Source organism: Lathamus discolor, chromosome 1 (assembly GCF_037157495.1).
Source record: "Lathamus discolor isolate bLatDis1 chromosome 1, bLatDis1.hap1, whole genome shotgun sequence".
Taxonomy (NCBI): Eukaryota; Metazoa; Chordata; class Aves; order Psittaciformes; family Psittacidae; genus Lathamus; species Lathamus discolor.
Window position 1 is genome coordinate 20,548,802 of NC_088884.1, and position 16,256 is coordinate 20,565,057.

At 41.3% G+C, this 16,256-nt stretch overlaps 1 long non-coding RNA gene across 3 annotated transcripts; it reads left to right on the forward strand.

Annotated features, from left to right (window-relative positions):
• The first annotated feature begins 175 nt into the window (after nucleotides 1-175).
• On the forward strand, nucleotides 176-6,324 carry LOC136006324 (uncharacterized). Of its 3 annotated transcripts, XR_010609131.1 has the most exons (4): nucleotides 176-821; nucleotides 953-2,390; nucleotides 3,707-3,855; nucleotides 5,087-6,324. It is a non-coding gene; the product is annotated as an uncharacterized LOC136006324 (long non-coding RNA). The 3 variants fall into 3 exon arrangements; XR_010609093.1 differs by having other exon boundaries at nucleotides 176-2,390; XR_010609114.1 differs by having other exon boundaries at nucleotides 176-2,390; nucleotides 3,707-3,811.
• The last annotated feature ends 9,932 nt before the right edge of the window (nucleotides 6,325-16,256 follow it).

Genomic DNA, 16,256 nt, shown 5'->3' on the forward strand with positions numbered 1-16,256 from the left:
AGTGAGGAGGAGGGAGAACGAGGAGGAAAGGAGAGGAAGAAGAATGAGCGGTCGTTGCTGTCCCCGCTGCTGCCTGCCGTGTCCTGCCCCGGCCGGGGCCAGGCGGGCTGCGGTCTGGAGGCCGTGAGAGCCACCGGGGCAAGGCGTGAGGGGGAGCGGGGCCGGGAGGGGGCCGTGTCCGTGAGGGGAGTCACCCGGAGCGGGAAGAGATCCCGAAATCGTGTAAACGGCACCATTGCCCGAGCTGAACCCCGGTGCCAGCGGGTGTTCGGGATGGCCAGGCCTCGTGCAGGGTACCGGCGATGGAGTGAGGGTGTGTTGGAAGCCCTTGTATCTGTAGTGAAACCTCATTTAATTTTTAACTCGGGGATCTTCTCACTTTCTGTGACAGAGGGGGAGATGTTCCGTCACGGCTTGACGGACAGATGACCGATTGCGTCTGGCAGGCCGCTGGTACAGTCCTGGCAGCGAGGGGCAGCCTGTCTGGCCGCACAGCCAGGGAGCCAGGGCCGGGTATCAGTCCTCCCGTTGCCCGCCACCCGCCACCACTGTTCGAGGCGAAATGCCAGCAAACAGTAGCAGTACTTCAGGCTCTCTGGGTATCAGCTGCTGAGGAGAAGCATACGCAATCAGCAGCCTTGCTCAGCTCGATTTCTCTTCCCTCTGCTTCTCTCCGTGTGACAGCAGCCAGCTGGGGTGGAGGTTGAAGACTTTTCGAAGCCTGAAGATTCAGCTGACAGCTGCCTTACGCTTAGCCTGGCTCTCAGCAGCACAAAAAGTGCTCATGCTTTCGCATGCAGAGGTGAAAAACAGATGTCAAAGTGAGCACCTTGCTAGTTTTCTCAATGCTTCTAGGTGAAGAATTTGTTGGCTTCACATCTGCCAACAAATTCATTGTCCATCTGAAAGGTGCTATAGCAATTCCCCCATGGTGATTTACTTTATATTGTAGGGTAGAGCTGAAGAAGCACAGGAAGAAAGCAACTAGAGAAGCACAGGAAGAAAGCCTCTGAACGCAAGTTGTACAAAGCTGTACCGAGTTCGTATCTTCCAGATCAGGCAGGAACAGATGGCAGCCCCTTCTGCTCTGTTTATAGGCCCTTTTCCCTGTACTAAACAGGCTGTAACTGTGTCCAGAAGTGTAAAGAAGGGAGGATATGGTGGAAAATCCTGAGCTTGTAACATAAAAAGAATTTAAAATACAGGACTCCTCAACCTGCAGATCTCGCAGAAGTTGCTTTGGCTTTTGCTGCAAAGGAAGAACAGTAGGAACCAATACTTCCAAAATACATTTCAGCAATCCTGGGTTTTCCAGTTTTCATTCCTTTCTTGTGCAAGTACATGCATATTTTAGTGGAAGAAGAAATATTTTAGCTAAGGACTATTGGCAGCATTTTGCTTATTGAAAATGTATGTAAAAAGATAAAACATGTAAGCATTATGCGAGGTACTTGTGTTTTGTGGGGCTTTCGGGTTTGGGGTTTTTTTTTAATTTCATAAACCATTGTTTCATAGCCAAAGGTGTTTCAAGGATATTTACATACCTCTGTTGGTGATCATAGTGTAAATAGCTAGAAGTACAGTACACTTTCAGTGAGTACATGCTGGCACTGTCCTCACCTCTCTGACCACTTGTGTTCCTTGATTTACTTTTTTCTCATTTCTGTTAGCTTTTACTGTTTATTCCTTCTTGTGTAGATCTTGCCATTCAAAGACAGTTCTGTGTATAACGGGTGATATATTTTATTTCGTACTGTTTTTTCTCAGACCAGCTGGCTGTTAGTTCTTTGTAAGGGCCCTTTAACCTTCAGGCTCTACTGTTAGGGTTTTATTTGCCTTTTTTTTTTTTTTTTTAATAGGGATAGGCAGGAAAGGGAAGAAAAAAGGACTGTTTTCAGACTCTGTGTGCAAAACCTCTTTCTGGTTTTGTACTGTGGCAAAGCAGCGCGTCCTGAAGGTAAATGGGACTATCAGTATCACTGGGAATATCAGCATCTGGTGTTAAGTCAAAGGGATCCACTGAAAAATAGATTTTTGCCTTTGATATTTACATTTACAGTAATATCAGCAAAGAGCTGCTATTCCTGCATAAAACATCCAATTTCAAGCAAAGGTCTCTCAAGGAATGCCACCAGCTAGAATTACCTGTGTATATCTTGAAGAAATTGCAGTTCTTTCTGATCTCTCTTAGGGAAATTGCTGTCATTGTTTATCTGAGGCTTTCCTCAGAATTTCTCACGGTAGTCCTTACGGTTCAAGCTGTGTTACCCACCACTGATGTCTGTAAGCTTTATGGGAAGCTGATCTTCTGTATTTTTCCATTTCAGGGTACCAGCTTGTAGCACCAAGGTACTGAAATACATTGGAAGTGACATAACAAGTGTATCAATGTAAGCAAGTATAATGACAGTAAAGATTTATATTACAAATGCTTATTTAATAAACAGTTTTTATTATCCTTGTCAGGCTTAATCTTTGATAGAAAATATGTATCTCTGAATGTTGTCTTTAAATGTGGACCTCTACAGTAATTTTTCAAATTTTCATACTGTGTCAGAGTTTAAATGTTCCTTTAAGTATTCAATTAAATGTACAATTTCAGGCGTAACATTCTGTAATTGAACATCAAGTAAGAAGGTGAGGAAAGCTTTCTAATGAAAGTAATTTTTCTAGCATTGCGGACCATATTTTAAAGGTTTTATCAAAGTCTGAAGTATCTAAATGCAAGAAGTGCTCCAAGGATTTTTTTTTAATTATTATTATTTTTAAAGTAGTGTCACTGTATTTCCCAGATCTTGATTTTGTCCCAGGGCTGAATTCAGGTCACAGTTTAGTGTTCTTATTTTCTGTAAGATGAAGAGATGGTTGATTACACTAAAGAACAAGCAGGCTTAAAGGAGAACGCGACTCTCCATGGAGCAAAATTTCCTACCATCTCTCTTCCATCTCATGCTATTGTTGGTGACAAGTGGAGCAGCCTGGGACAAGTGCAAACCTTGCTGCAGCAACCACACAAGCATTGTTGGGGGAGATAAGGAGTGAGAGCATCTGATTGCTGTCACCACATGGGAGGGCAATGTCAGCAGGGCAGCCCAAAAACGGATGAAAGGGAGGTAAGGCTTGTTTCCCTCTACACCCTTTTTGGTTGCACCTGTAGAAAACAACAGTCCCCTTACTGCAAAACCTCCTGTGGTAACCAAAAAAAAGGAACTGTCTTGGTGGCTGGAAGCAGTTTTTGAGCTGTGGAGACACAAGTTCTCTTTTTTTAAGTAAATCCCATTGTTTTTCTCAACTGAGAGACCTTTCTCTTCAGAGAGACCTCACTGAAGAGGACTGGGTTTGCATTGTTACTGAATCGATGGCAAATAACATATTAGCTATTTGACTGGTAGGAGGTTCATTCACTTCTGCTCTCTGTGCACTGAACGTTTAAACATTCAGGATTCCCAGCCTGCTCTGGAGGTAACTGAGTCATCTGTTAAGTTACGGCTCATTTCAGATTCAGTCACTGCTTTGCCTTTCTCACAGAGAGTTTTACATTATCTGTTTCAGGTGGGTAATAGTCTGGAAGAAAGAGGATCTGGAGCCTCTGGTGTTTTTTTTTTTTTCTTCGTCTATATTGAATATTCATCCTGCAGATTTTGATTACAGAAGGACTTGAATTAGCAACAGAAGTTAGCAATTGAGTTTTATTTTAATTTGTTAGGAACACCTCTGCTGATTCCATATGGATGTGAAAGAGTGGTGTCAGTAGGAAGAATCCTATCCTTTTGTGAGCCAGCCACGCAGCAGAGCGTCGTCACTTGCAACAGTGAGCATGCTGGAGGTTGGGAACCAATGCCATGGGACAATAAGGTCTTTCATTTCTTGCACGAATGTCATCTCGGGTGCCAGCTAGAACTTTTTCTCTCCCTGTGGTGGCTGTTATGCATGTCTTTCTGTTTGCCATATATTTCTAGCCCTCATTTTCAACTTCAGACTATTTGCTGTAAGGAAAGTAGTTTGTGCCCTTCCAGTCTGCTCAGCCAAGGATAACATTGGTTTTGGTTTGAATGTAGAGTTGTACTTTCAGTTTGCTGGGGTAAGATATGAGCAATTCTGTTTTAACTTTGCAATCAGTTGCAAGGAGATGTAGCTCTTATCAAGAGCTCCTCTACAATTCCTTTGTGGCCTCAAGCATTGGACTGTATCACTCTCCTTTTCAGGACTGTGGAGAAGATGGACCAAACAACATATTGGAATTTGAGGCATCTTCTCTCTTGTCTTGATACTTATTGATTATTGCCTGCAGTAACTGTGGAACAGTTCCGTAGCTGCTCTGTAAATTAGAGGAAAACATTTTCCTTTCCCCAGCCCAGCTAGTGTCTAGCCTTGCATCAAAGCTCATCTTCAAAATTTCATAGCACAGGGTTTGTTGAAACACTCTTTTTATTCTCTTTGGTTTATACCTCAGCAGAGATGTGACTTCCGAGTTTTACACCCAGCAATAACCATGAGTAGTGTGAATAAGTTCATTTTGATTTATCCACAGATTTTAAAAGGAATGTTTATTCCTTCTTCTAAGTTTCCTGACAAGTTTTTAAATTCAATGTAATGAAATCTCCCTTCATCAATTAATCAGCCACCATGAAGCTCAAGGGCCTCACCAGTTTAAAAAAAAAGAAAAAGAAAAACATGTTCTTTCCTCCCTGCAATCTGCAAATCCGTTGTTAGAGCACGTTTCCTTAACAACAGAAATCTTGCTCTGTCTTTGAAATGTCAGTTCTTGTTTGCAGCGTGACTGGCCTCCCACCCTGATCAGCATGGCTCTGACCAGGAAGCCTCGTCCTCACTGAGTGGAGGGGAGCACAGGCAACTGCATTCAAATCACCCCTTTTTACTGTAAGCCCTAAGTATGATCTACACACTTGCCCTCTAAGAGCTGGCTTGATATCAGTCTTTTACTCCCAATAGGTCAACAACATACAGCTGGCAAATATATAATGCAACACAGCAACAATTGCAGTTTGGATCCTGACGGTTGACTTAATAACTTTCATGTAGTTTTTCTTTCTTTTCTTTTTTTTCCTCTTAATTCTGTATCCAGTGTGTAACAACCCTGAGGAACAGGTGTGACCCACACCGTGGTTCTTTCTGGGGTTGTGCTGCGGCTCACACTGCTGGATCCTTACTTCAGCCCTGTGGTGTTTCAAGGCCGGCTGTGTCCTGCCAGTCCTGTTCTGCTGCTGCTGCCCTCCAGGAGGCCAAAGATCCTATCAAAGGTCAGCCTTCGTCTCACAGAGGGGTCCAGACCTGGCCTTTCTCCATTGCATCAAACTGTCTCTGGTGTTAGTACTTTAATTCCTTGCTTCTCTGTGGAGATGCTAGTTAATTTCAATGTTTAGCAGGGGACAGTAAGAAAAAGAGCAGTCTTCATGCATCAGTGTTCTTGAAGGCGTATGGCTCCGCCTCATAAAACAAGATTGAGAAGGTGCATATCTTGATCAGCCTGATTTTTATGTTCAGGGAGTTCGCTTATATCTGCCTCAGGCCAACTAAAGCCACTGGTGCAGTGAACTATAATTTTTTATAGGAAAAATAGAGTATGCTTAACAAATCTAGAAGCTTAACAAATCTATGCTGTAGGAGTTTTAACAAATCTAAACAATATTAAATTGAACATGCTGCAAACTGGCTTGGGAAGATGGATGAAAACCATCTTTTTTTCCAAACCGTGTGTGCAGTCAATTGACTGTGGCTTATACGTATGATGCATCAACAAGCAAATTTGCACTCTGTCCAGTTGTTTCACCTCAGAGATAAGTAAGTCTAAAAGTAAATCTTTGATTTTATTGCATCCTACTAAGTAAAGATCATCAAATTTCCCTAAGACTTTATGAATACCTGGAATTTAGCGCAGGCAGCCAAGTTATTTTGATTGGTACTATCCTGTCTACCCTATTATTACTTTCAATTAAGGACTCTTCCCATGGCATGTTAATATGGCACATGCAAATTATATCAGTACCTTACCTACTTTGCTCATGCTCACCAGCTCAACCTGAAGGAGAAGTTGTCCTTTGAGAACTAATCTGGTTGATTTTTTCTTTTTCTAACTAAAATACTGATGGATGTGTAGTACAGCAGTGCCTGAAAGCCCGTACAGATTTGGTGCCTGGGAGCTTTGTAAACATATGAGAACCCAGTGGCTGATCCAGAGGGAGGTGATGTTAATCTTGGGGAACATCCACAGAAGCCCGTCTCCTAAAATTAACTATCTTTGAATAAATATTGATTCTGTATGCTACAACATGACGTAGAGAAAGTAAAGTTCCTTTAATCAGTTGTTTTTGTACTTCTTTGTGACAAATGTATTTTGGAAGATGTGTAACTTTTTTTGTGTGCATGTAATGGTTCTTCAAGCCTACCGTTACATGTGTTAAATATATCAGGTTCCAACCTACCATTTTTGAGCTGATCGGATATTTCTGTGGATTTTAAAAGAGCCAGAACTGATTTTATTTGAACTCTAGACTCGGTGCAATGTTTGCTGCAATAGCATAATATCCGGTGCTGACCTCCTTTGTCCAGTTAGACTTCTTGGCCTTGATTTTTCTTGTATCTATTTAAAAGATGAAACCAGATGTCTTAATTTAAAATACTCTCACAATAATTACAGTATAACGAGTTGCTGTTCAAAAACTAGAAACCTACAGCACAGTTAATAAGGCTTTCTGGGAAAATACTTGCTACTGCTATAGCAGCTTTTCACAGAGGTCATGGCGAGGAGCCAGAGGAGGTTGGTAGACAGCTAAGCAACCAGAAAAGAACAAGTTTGTCAGCATGTACAGCTGATTACCATGAGAATAATTTTCCATAAGCATAGCCTGCAGAGTGTTTGCTTAAGAGGGGGGGTTAATTTTTCACTAAACTTCCTAAAAGCTAAGCCATTTTTAACTGTGGTAGAAAGTAATTAATTCAAATCAGATGGAGTAAGGCTCAGTACAAATTTCATATTATTTTAGTGCTACCTACACGTTGCAGCAGGTGTGATATTTCAGTATATATAGGCAATATAGGACTATTATCATAATGATACTATTATTTTGGATAGGTGTTTTTATTTCTACTAGCTACAGTGATCAGTTCAGAGCAAGAAAACATGAGATACGTTCTTAGTTGAAGAAGAGACGGCCTTTAGTTATTACATTTTCCTGCTTTTGATTGCCAATTAGATTGACAACATATAACCATAAGAAATAATGTCCTCATTTTCTTATCGTTACAACCATAGCATAACTCTGGGAATATGGGTAGTCTTACAACTTTTGTGATGCTCCGAAACCCCAAATCTCTAACCAAGTATAACTAAATCATAGTTCCAATCTTCAAAGCAGGTTTAGGTGTGTTCAGCTGCTGCACTGTGGCTATACTTCTTTCTCTGGCTCTTTGTGTGCAAGGTCAAGGTTGAGAGTGTTACATGGGCCTGTGCCATGTGGAGGCTTCCTTCACACTGAAATAATCGAGTGTTAGGTGCTTGCCTAAGGAATGGTATAAAGCAGATGCATTAGAATAAATGTATGAACTCTAAACTTTCAAAAGAAAAGACAAAGATTGGTTCATATTTATATGGAGAAAATGTTTTTGATGAAATAATAACCCACTCAATTTTTATTGTTCCTCAATATACAGAATGTTTGCCCAAGTCTTTATAACCATATGCGGTTTATTTCAAATAAGATGCAATCCATAACCTGCAGCCTGTGTAATTTTGCAATATGAGCTGTCTTTATCCATTATTTATTGTCTTTGAACAAGGAGGATCAGAATATTAGACAGGAAGAGCACAGTGGCTTAGAGGGTGAGTCATAAGAATGAGACAAAATTCAGCAGTAAAAAGCACTGTGCTTAAATGCCTCTGTTGAGAGCAACTGTGGGGGACGTCTGAGGATGGTTGGGAGCTGCCCAGTCCCTGTGGGCTTGGAAAGGTAAATGCATGTCCCAGGAGCTTCATGGGAGAGATTCCAGGGAGGTATTAGTGCCTTTGTGCAAGGCCCTAATGCACCTTATCAGAAATAATGCCTATGATTCTGCCTGTTTTCTAGAAGATTAATTTGAATTGGAACAGGTTCAGAGGAAAGATAGTATGTGTGGGAGAATAGGAAAGAGGAGATGAGGTATCATGGCAAAACAAAATGACAGAAGACCTGAGAAAAGATACAACTTTAAATACAGTGTACTTCCTGATCATTGAACAGATGCAGCTTCCATTGATTAGGTATCATTTCTCCTCATATATGCAATTTCTAAACAATCCCAATGACTGATCCTCCTTTATCAGGTGATGAGAGACTTTATGAGGAACACATCAAAGAAGAAATCTCCTTTTAAGGAGCGGACAGCATTGGTTCAAGAAAAATATTTAGAAATTAATAGTAAGTACATTTAGATAGAAACTTACAGATTCCTAATTATGAGGATAGTCTGTAATGTGTCTCCAGCAGGATTAGTTGGGGGCAAAAAAATGAACTGCTTTGAAGCTAGAGCTCAAGACATTTATAAAACTTATTCTGTAAGTGTTGCTTCTAACACCAAGGGACAGGACTCAGAAGATCCCTCTAGTTTTTGTGTTCGTATGTGTCTGTTAAGTGTTTTATCATCTAAAAAGTAATAATAAAACCAGTCACTGCTATTGAAGGCATTCAGAATCCTTCTGTCTTAAGTTGTGTAAAATTAATAAATGATTTGGGTTTCTTGGGGAACGGTAGTTTCTAAACAAATCTGTTGGATCCTAATTTAAGTCTGTTTAGTCTGCAGCGGTGAAATTGTTCTGAGTAGAAAATACATGATAAATGCTGTGTAATGGGTCTTGTCAGAAAGCTATCTCATTCTATTTATCACTTTTTAGTAATAGACAATCTCTACTGCATTTAATAAAGAGTAACAAAACTCCTGAAGCCAGAACTGATTGCTGGTTAGTTTAAATCAAATAAAGTTTATATCCTCTCTTTACAGTGTGCTGCTCACTCTCTGTATCTAGAAGTCAGTGGTTAAATAAAGTCTCTCTGGGAGGAATTTTCCATTCTGAGTCATAAGCATTGGATTGACAACCTTTGTAGAAATTTAAATGCAATCCTATTAAACAATACATTTCTATAAACACTGAAGGATAGATTCTTTCTCTGGGTGCGGGGGCACTAAGCTGCAGTATCTTGGAGGGCGGCTTGCAGGGAATTTGTGTAGCTATGAAAGCAATAAAGCTGCGAACTGCTGGGCTAGAACACCTCCAGCATCCCATCAGGAGGACGGGATATCTAATGGCACAGGACCCACCAGCCAGCAGCAATTGTCTAAATGGTGTTTGCCCACAGGCATAAAGCCACAACCACATAAATAAAACTGTTACATTTTCTTTCAATATCACATTAGAGCTGGAGATTGTTCTTGCAAGCAGCATTTGAAACAAGTATGTCAATAAAATGTGAATAACTACCCAGTTCCTCCTGATGTGTATTTTTAATGTACAAAATCTAAAAAAATTATTTCCTCTAAACATACTTTCTGGATTCATCAGTATTTTCTCTATCTCTCGTAACTATCCAGTTGGCTTCATTTTGAGTTCATACTCATGCAACTGCAGACTTTGGCCTTATAACCTCTGGATAATCTATAAATGAAAAACGTTAATGTGCTAAAAATGATTAAAAAATGTAAGCACCAGTAGTCCCAGAAATCCAGGATATGCATAAGGGAAATTATTTTTTCCAGTATTAAAAATAATTGGGAAATGTAAAGGGCAGTCAGCTCACTCAGGATGCTGCACATAAACATCAAGGAGTAACAGAGAGATCACAGATCATGTTGTAATGATGCAAAGGAAGAATGCTGATAAAAGGAGGTGTGAAGGTGTTGGGCAGCTTTCTGGAAGAGCAGAGCAGATGACACCAGCAGGCTGGGAGTGCATGAGATTCCTGTTCTGACTGAATCCCAGCACTCATCAGTGCCAGTGCACGATCACACTTCTGTAAAGCTGCCCCAAGTCACTGGGCTGGGCTCATGGTGAACCTTTGGACCAACATTCCATGGTGGTGTGTAGTTCTCAATAAAGAGCACACTGCAGCATGATTCCTCTGCCAATAGCTGGTCATGCACACGATGCTGTGCAAGTCATTTCTTGTTTTCACCTTTCTGCTATCACAACCTCTAGATCGCTTAAGATATGGCACTAGTATTAGCTTCCTGAGGAAGGGCGTCGCAAGGTGATTGCTAGCTATGCATGTAGGCACAAACCCTGTACATCTTAGCTCTGTGTTTAACAGAAGAGAGGAGTGTTGAAAGAGAAACGCAGTGAGGCCCTTCCACTGATGTAAAGTACTACTATTGACACTTTCTGTCTGGTAGCAATAATTTGGTTCACCATCTCCACCTCTTTTGAGTTATTTATTCTTTGTTAATTTAAAGCAAACAGTTGCTTACTCTTAGTGGTCAGCTGGTCTAATTTTCTCTTCTCCTCAAAAATACAGTTGCAAACAAAAGTTCACCATTTGTGCTTTGCTGTACTTGTTTTTCTCTTGATGAAACTGAATAGCTAAAGTTATGCCAAAAGTTTCAAACAACAAACAAACAAAGCCAAGTAAACAGTCTACACAAGTGAATTGTGTTTCAGCACATGCTTCTGAGCCAGCAATCAGAGATTTAAAATATTTGGAAACAAAATTGTCTGTTAACCAATGCAGTCCCTAAGCTAATCAGCTGTAATATATTTTTTTAAGATCAGCAGTGCTTTTGCAGTGGGGAGTAACCCATCTCCCCACAGCTAAAGAGGCACTTTACAAGTGTGTAACACATCATATCTCATGATAACTCACAATCTGGAAAGCAGCACGTTCATTTACAGTTGGATTCATTAAAATTGCCATGTATTGCACAGATGGGAGCATTTGTGCATGTGTATATATGCATGTTTATATATATATATATGTATGTATTATTACATATATCATCACTGATTTTTCTTGTCCTGCACTGCTATTCCAACAGGGATGCATCCTGGCTACTCTAGTAAGGGAAAACTCTCACCAGAGAAGAGCTACTTGCCTTCAACAATCTTGAAGAGCATCATTTGTCTTTGGCTTTTGCAATAGTTATTATACTGGAACTATTGCACCAGCTAAGGCCATAGCTGAAGTTTTGATGGAGCTGTACTGTCTGGATGAGGTTTTATATCCAGGGCCTGAGGACAGGCAGGACTTCCAAGAAAGTAGAGATTTTTTCTTAGGAGGCTTTGAACATCTTTCCATCACATGGAATTTGAAGTCACTGCTGGTCATACGAGGTGATTTGAAACCAAAATCATGTGAAAAACTGCCTGCTCTCAAAGTGCCGATGTGCTCGTGGGATTTTATAAGCAGCTGGCATGTAAATGTAAACCTCCTCCTATGGTAAACATTAACGATGAATCAAGGAGATTTGTGGTGGGTGCAAGTTGAGTTCAATAGAGGTATGAGAATGTAAATGCACTGGGAACATGACTGGTTCTCCAGTGCATAGACTTATCTGCAGTGAGGTAGATGAGATTTCTACCAATGAAAGGTGTGTGAACAGTCCCGGGACGCCAGTGAGCCATAGCTCAGTGCTCAACCCTTGTGTAATCTCTTTTCAGTCATTGCCTGTTAAAAAAATTAAAATTCTAAACTGTTCTATCAAAGCCCTTTTCGATGTGTTACTGGAAGACTTCTGCCCCTCTTGAGCTTAATGGCAGAAGTGGAGTTATCGAGACCTGATAATAAAGAGGTTTTTAGTATATGGGTATTGAACGAAGAAAGTCCAAGTTCTCCTGCTTTGCTTGTGTCTTGTGTTATTATCTGATGTTAAATAAATCTTTTATGATTGATAAATTGATGATGATAGATCTGGATGAATCTTTTGATGTCTTCTGTTTCAGCATGGTAAGTTTATTTCCAGTGTTCCTGATGATCCCTCAGTTTGCCCCATCACAAATGCTGAAAAAGAGAAACTGCATTAAGGTGTTGCCCATTCTAATACAGGCAGATCAAGGAAGTGCAGAGAACACAAAAATTAACATGGCAATCGGTATGACAAACAGTGGTGACCAAGCTTTCTGCAACTGCAAACCAGGCTCTGAGTTCTTCCAGACTCACTAGAAATCTTGTTCAAGCTGATGAAGCAAAGTTTAAAGTTTAGTGGATTTTCCATTGAAATGATGACTTTTTCTTTCATCTGTGATGATGGGTTGCCAATGGCAGGAGAAGAGATCTGGGAACAGGTTCCAACTGCATCACACTCGCCATTGGTCCTGTGATGCTGCAGGAGCAGCTTCTACTCTCAGTGACACTTTCAACCCGAGAAGAACAGCAGGAGATGAAAAGGTGGGTGGAGTGGCGAGCATTCAAATGGGCCAGACTGCTCCGAACATCAAAAGAGACTCAGTCCAAGAACTGGCCAAAGAGTCAATCAGATTCTTGCCGGGCCTAAGGCACTCTTTCCATAATGACTTTGCTCTGTGCAAATGCTTCCTGCAAACGTGGAGCCAGGGAGCCTGGGCAAACTCCTGAATTTGCTAAGGGCTTTGTATTGGGCTAGAAATTGTCCTGTTTCCTTAAACTTTGGACATCCAGCTTCTGGACAGTGTGTCTTACCCAAATTGTATCTATACTGTGTTTATGCCATTTTTCGTTTTTCCTAATATTTGTTCTCAGTTTATTGCACAAGGTTCTGATGTCTTTCCTCATTGGGTGAGTAACCAGGCTGGTGTGCTGTATGGTGCACTTTTAATCTCTTTTGTTTAATCTCTAGAAATCAGGTAGCTAATTATGGTCTTGCTAAGTAAGACTTTGGGGAAGCTTTTCCTTATGATTTGCCTTTACAACTTTATATATATATATATATATGTCTGTATACTCTTATGATTCTTCATGATTAAATGCTGCCATCATTTTACAATGTACATCCATGTATTGCCCTGGAATATCCTTTCTCAAAAGAAGAATAAATCATGGTAAGTAGATCTCAGAGAAGATATATCCATCTGGAATCCCTGTACGTATTTCCTGAGTCAGCAGTTCCAGAATGGAAACCTTCACCTCCTTGAGGGTAAGTAACTTGCAGCATAAAGCCCAAATGAATAATCCCCTAGCACCTTAATCTTCAAGAACTGGAAACTCTGAGAGCTGTGTCCAGAAACATGTGGATGTCAGGTGTGTCCAACCAGGCTTGTACCTTGGTTCTGGCAGAGAAACAGAGCTGGTGGTGACAAGGGTGAGAGGCAGAGAGCAGTCCGAGCCCTAGGAGGGTGAAGGTGGAAGCTCTTGGACACTGTCTGTTTTCCTGTGTGAGCTTTGGGCAGCAGAAGGCTCTGTCCTGTGTCACACCAGGAGGATGGACAAGACCTGTCCCACCTCTTCCTCTCACCAGAATCACAGAATCACAGAATCCCAAGGGTTGGAAGGGACCTCAAAAGATCATCTAGTCCAACCCCCCTGCAAGAGCAGGGTAACCTACAGTACATCACACAGGAACTTGTCCAGGCGGGCCTTGAATATCTCCAGTGTAGGAGACTCCACAACCCCCCTGGGCAACCTGTTCCAGTGCTCTGTCACTCTTACAGTAAAGAAGTTCTTCCTGATGTTAACGTGGAACTTCCTATGCTCCAGTTTACACCCATTGCCCCTTGTCCTATCACTGGATATCACTGAAAAAAGCCTAGCTCCATCATCCTGACACCTACCCTTCACATATTTGTAAACCAGAGATGAACTCCTCACCTTGCAGGTGTAGGGGAACTGTTGGGCACCAAAACTGGCCAGCCTTCCCATTTTCTCCCCACACTTGTGGGAGCAGCCAGTCCTGCAATGGGTTGTAGGAAGCAGCCGTACCCAGGTGCTGTGAACTTCAGCCTCCTGTTCAGCAACAGGGGAATGGCCTCTGAGCTTTGCTCACAAGGGATAATGCCAATGCAGGACCATATCCTTTGCATAGTATCTTGATTTGGAAGGATACTCTCATGCTAGGTTTTTTGTTCACAGCCCAGCTCATACTGTGGCACAGATTTTGGAAAACAGTTGTAATTAAGAACAAATATCTTAGGGTTAGCTTGTTTTTCAGTGATTAAAAAGAGCAGTTATTGTTACTTTGCACGTTAACTTTTGTTAATGCCACTGTGTATTCACTTACCAAAGGCAAAAAGAACTGAAAGCGCCTCTGAATGTAAAGCTGTAATATATAGTTCCTCTCATAGGTTCACCACAAAGGATCATGCCAACCTCCTGACACAGCATGTGCAGCCCTATATGAAGCTATTTCAATGGCTCTTAGTTCAGTTTTGATCATTAGAGCTTGTTCTTGAGGTCTGTATTTAAGATAGTCACTTGGAGTGCTGGATTAAATATCATCCACAGGCCTTAAAAAAATCTTGATAATGTCATTTCTATGAGGCACAAGGGGTGGGATTTGTCTGACTGTGTGCAGATCACTCCAGGAGCTATCTACATCTATGCTACATCTATGCTAATCACGTCATTTTCCCTTTATAACCAAAGAAGACAAATAAGCACTTTAAGGGTATGAGTCAGCTGTTCTATTTCAGATATCTGGTATATGGTGAGATAAACTGCACCGTAAAAGGAACTATTAATCCTTAGTGACTTGAAAAGGAGCTTTGGTGACCAGTTCGGGTATAGATCTGTGTACTGGTGATATAAAGAGAAGTGAATCCCACTGAGATGACTGACAGTAATTATGGGCATGCCTTGAAATAAACGAGCTTGAGCACTACACATTTTACCCTTAGCCCTACAGCTGTTTGCATATGAAACAAGCTGGTGATATGCTATCATCAACACTGTTCTTGGTCTTCTCTTTTCTATCTCCATGGTAGGTTGCTGACAATCCTGACTGGTCCTTTAGAAGTAGAATTTGAGGTATTTAAAAATGGAAAGACTGAGAAAAATGAATCTGCATCCTGATAATTCTCAGAGTGAAGGCCTGGCTCTCTGCTTTTAACCAAGTTGAAGTCTTCTGTATGTGGGCTTGAATACCTTTGACTAAGTTCTGTCAGCCATTGTAGCCATTGTTTTCTTGATAAACATATTTTACCTCCTCCTTGGGTTTTTAATTTATTTTCCGGGGCTGAGCTCTAAAGGGTTTTTCAAAAATCAGTCACAGATAGCAGCTGATGTCTCCGAAACCCGTGCAGCGTGGTAAATATCAGCGTATCGTGCGCTTTTTGCATATTAGAGCACAGCCCTGCCCTAAAGTCTTCTGAAATAGTGATTGGTTTTTAGACTCAAAAGGCTACTCTGTACGATTGCGAGAACCAAAAAGGGGGGGGGGGGGGAGGGGGGGAGGGAGAAGGAGGGGAATGAGAGAACAGTAAAAACCAACTAAATTACTGAAAAATGTACTTAAGAAAAAAAGACTTCCGTTTTCACCCACAAGATGGTGCCACTTCCTCAAGTTAAAGTACAAATTTCCTTCGAAACACTAAAAGTAACACCTCAGTCCCCAGGAGAAGGGTGATGGAGTGCAGAAGTCCTACTAGTGCCTTTAAAATAGTATTTAAATGGGTTTTAAATGACCTATGGTCCTTGTGCTGTCCCTCTGCACAAGAGTAAGACACGTCCTGCATGAATACAGGGGCTTGTTTGCTAACCTGTGTGACAGAAGCAGCCTTTTAGTGCACACTGTCACTCTGGCTCTTCAGAGTCACAGCGCTCGGTCCGAGTGGGTTTCTGCTTCTTTCTGCTCATGGTAAAAACAATTATCTAGCGAATATCAGAGCATTATATCTAAGGCAATGTACTAAAGATGGGTGGTCTGCACAGATATTACTGCAATTTAAATAGAGCAGGGTTGCAACGCGTGGATAAGAATGCATCTGAGAGCCTTCACTGCCAGGATGATCAATCTGGTGGAAAGCTCCCAACTCTCAGCTTTCCTTTAGGTTACGCCTGGGTTTACAAAAGTGGCAGATAGAAAAAAAAGACACACTACTTGTAACTTCTAAACTGAATGCATAGAAAGAGTGAAGAAACAGAACATTCAGTGTCTTTTCACAGTCGCTTTGGAAGATCTTTTGGGATGGTAGCTGCTGATTGTTATTTTTACCTCATTACTGGTGAAAACATGAAAGAGTAAGAAACAAATGTATGGTTTTATATAACACTTCTGCTGTAAGATTATCATGAAGTCAGATACGGAAAGACTAGGAGATGGCAAAAGAGGCAGCCCTGTGGGTGCCCTGGCCTTTGCCCTGATCT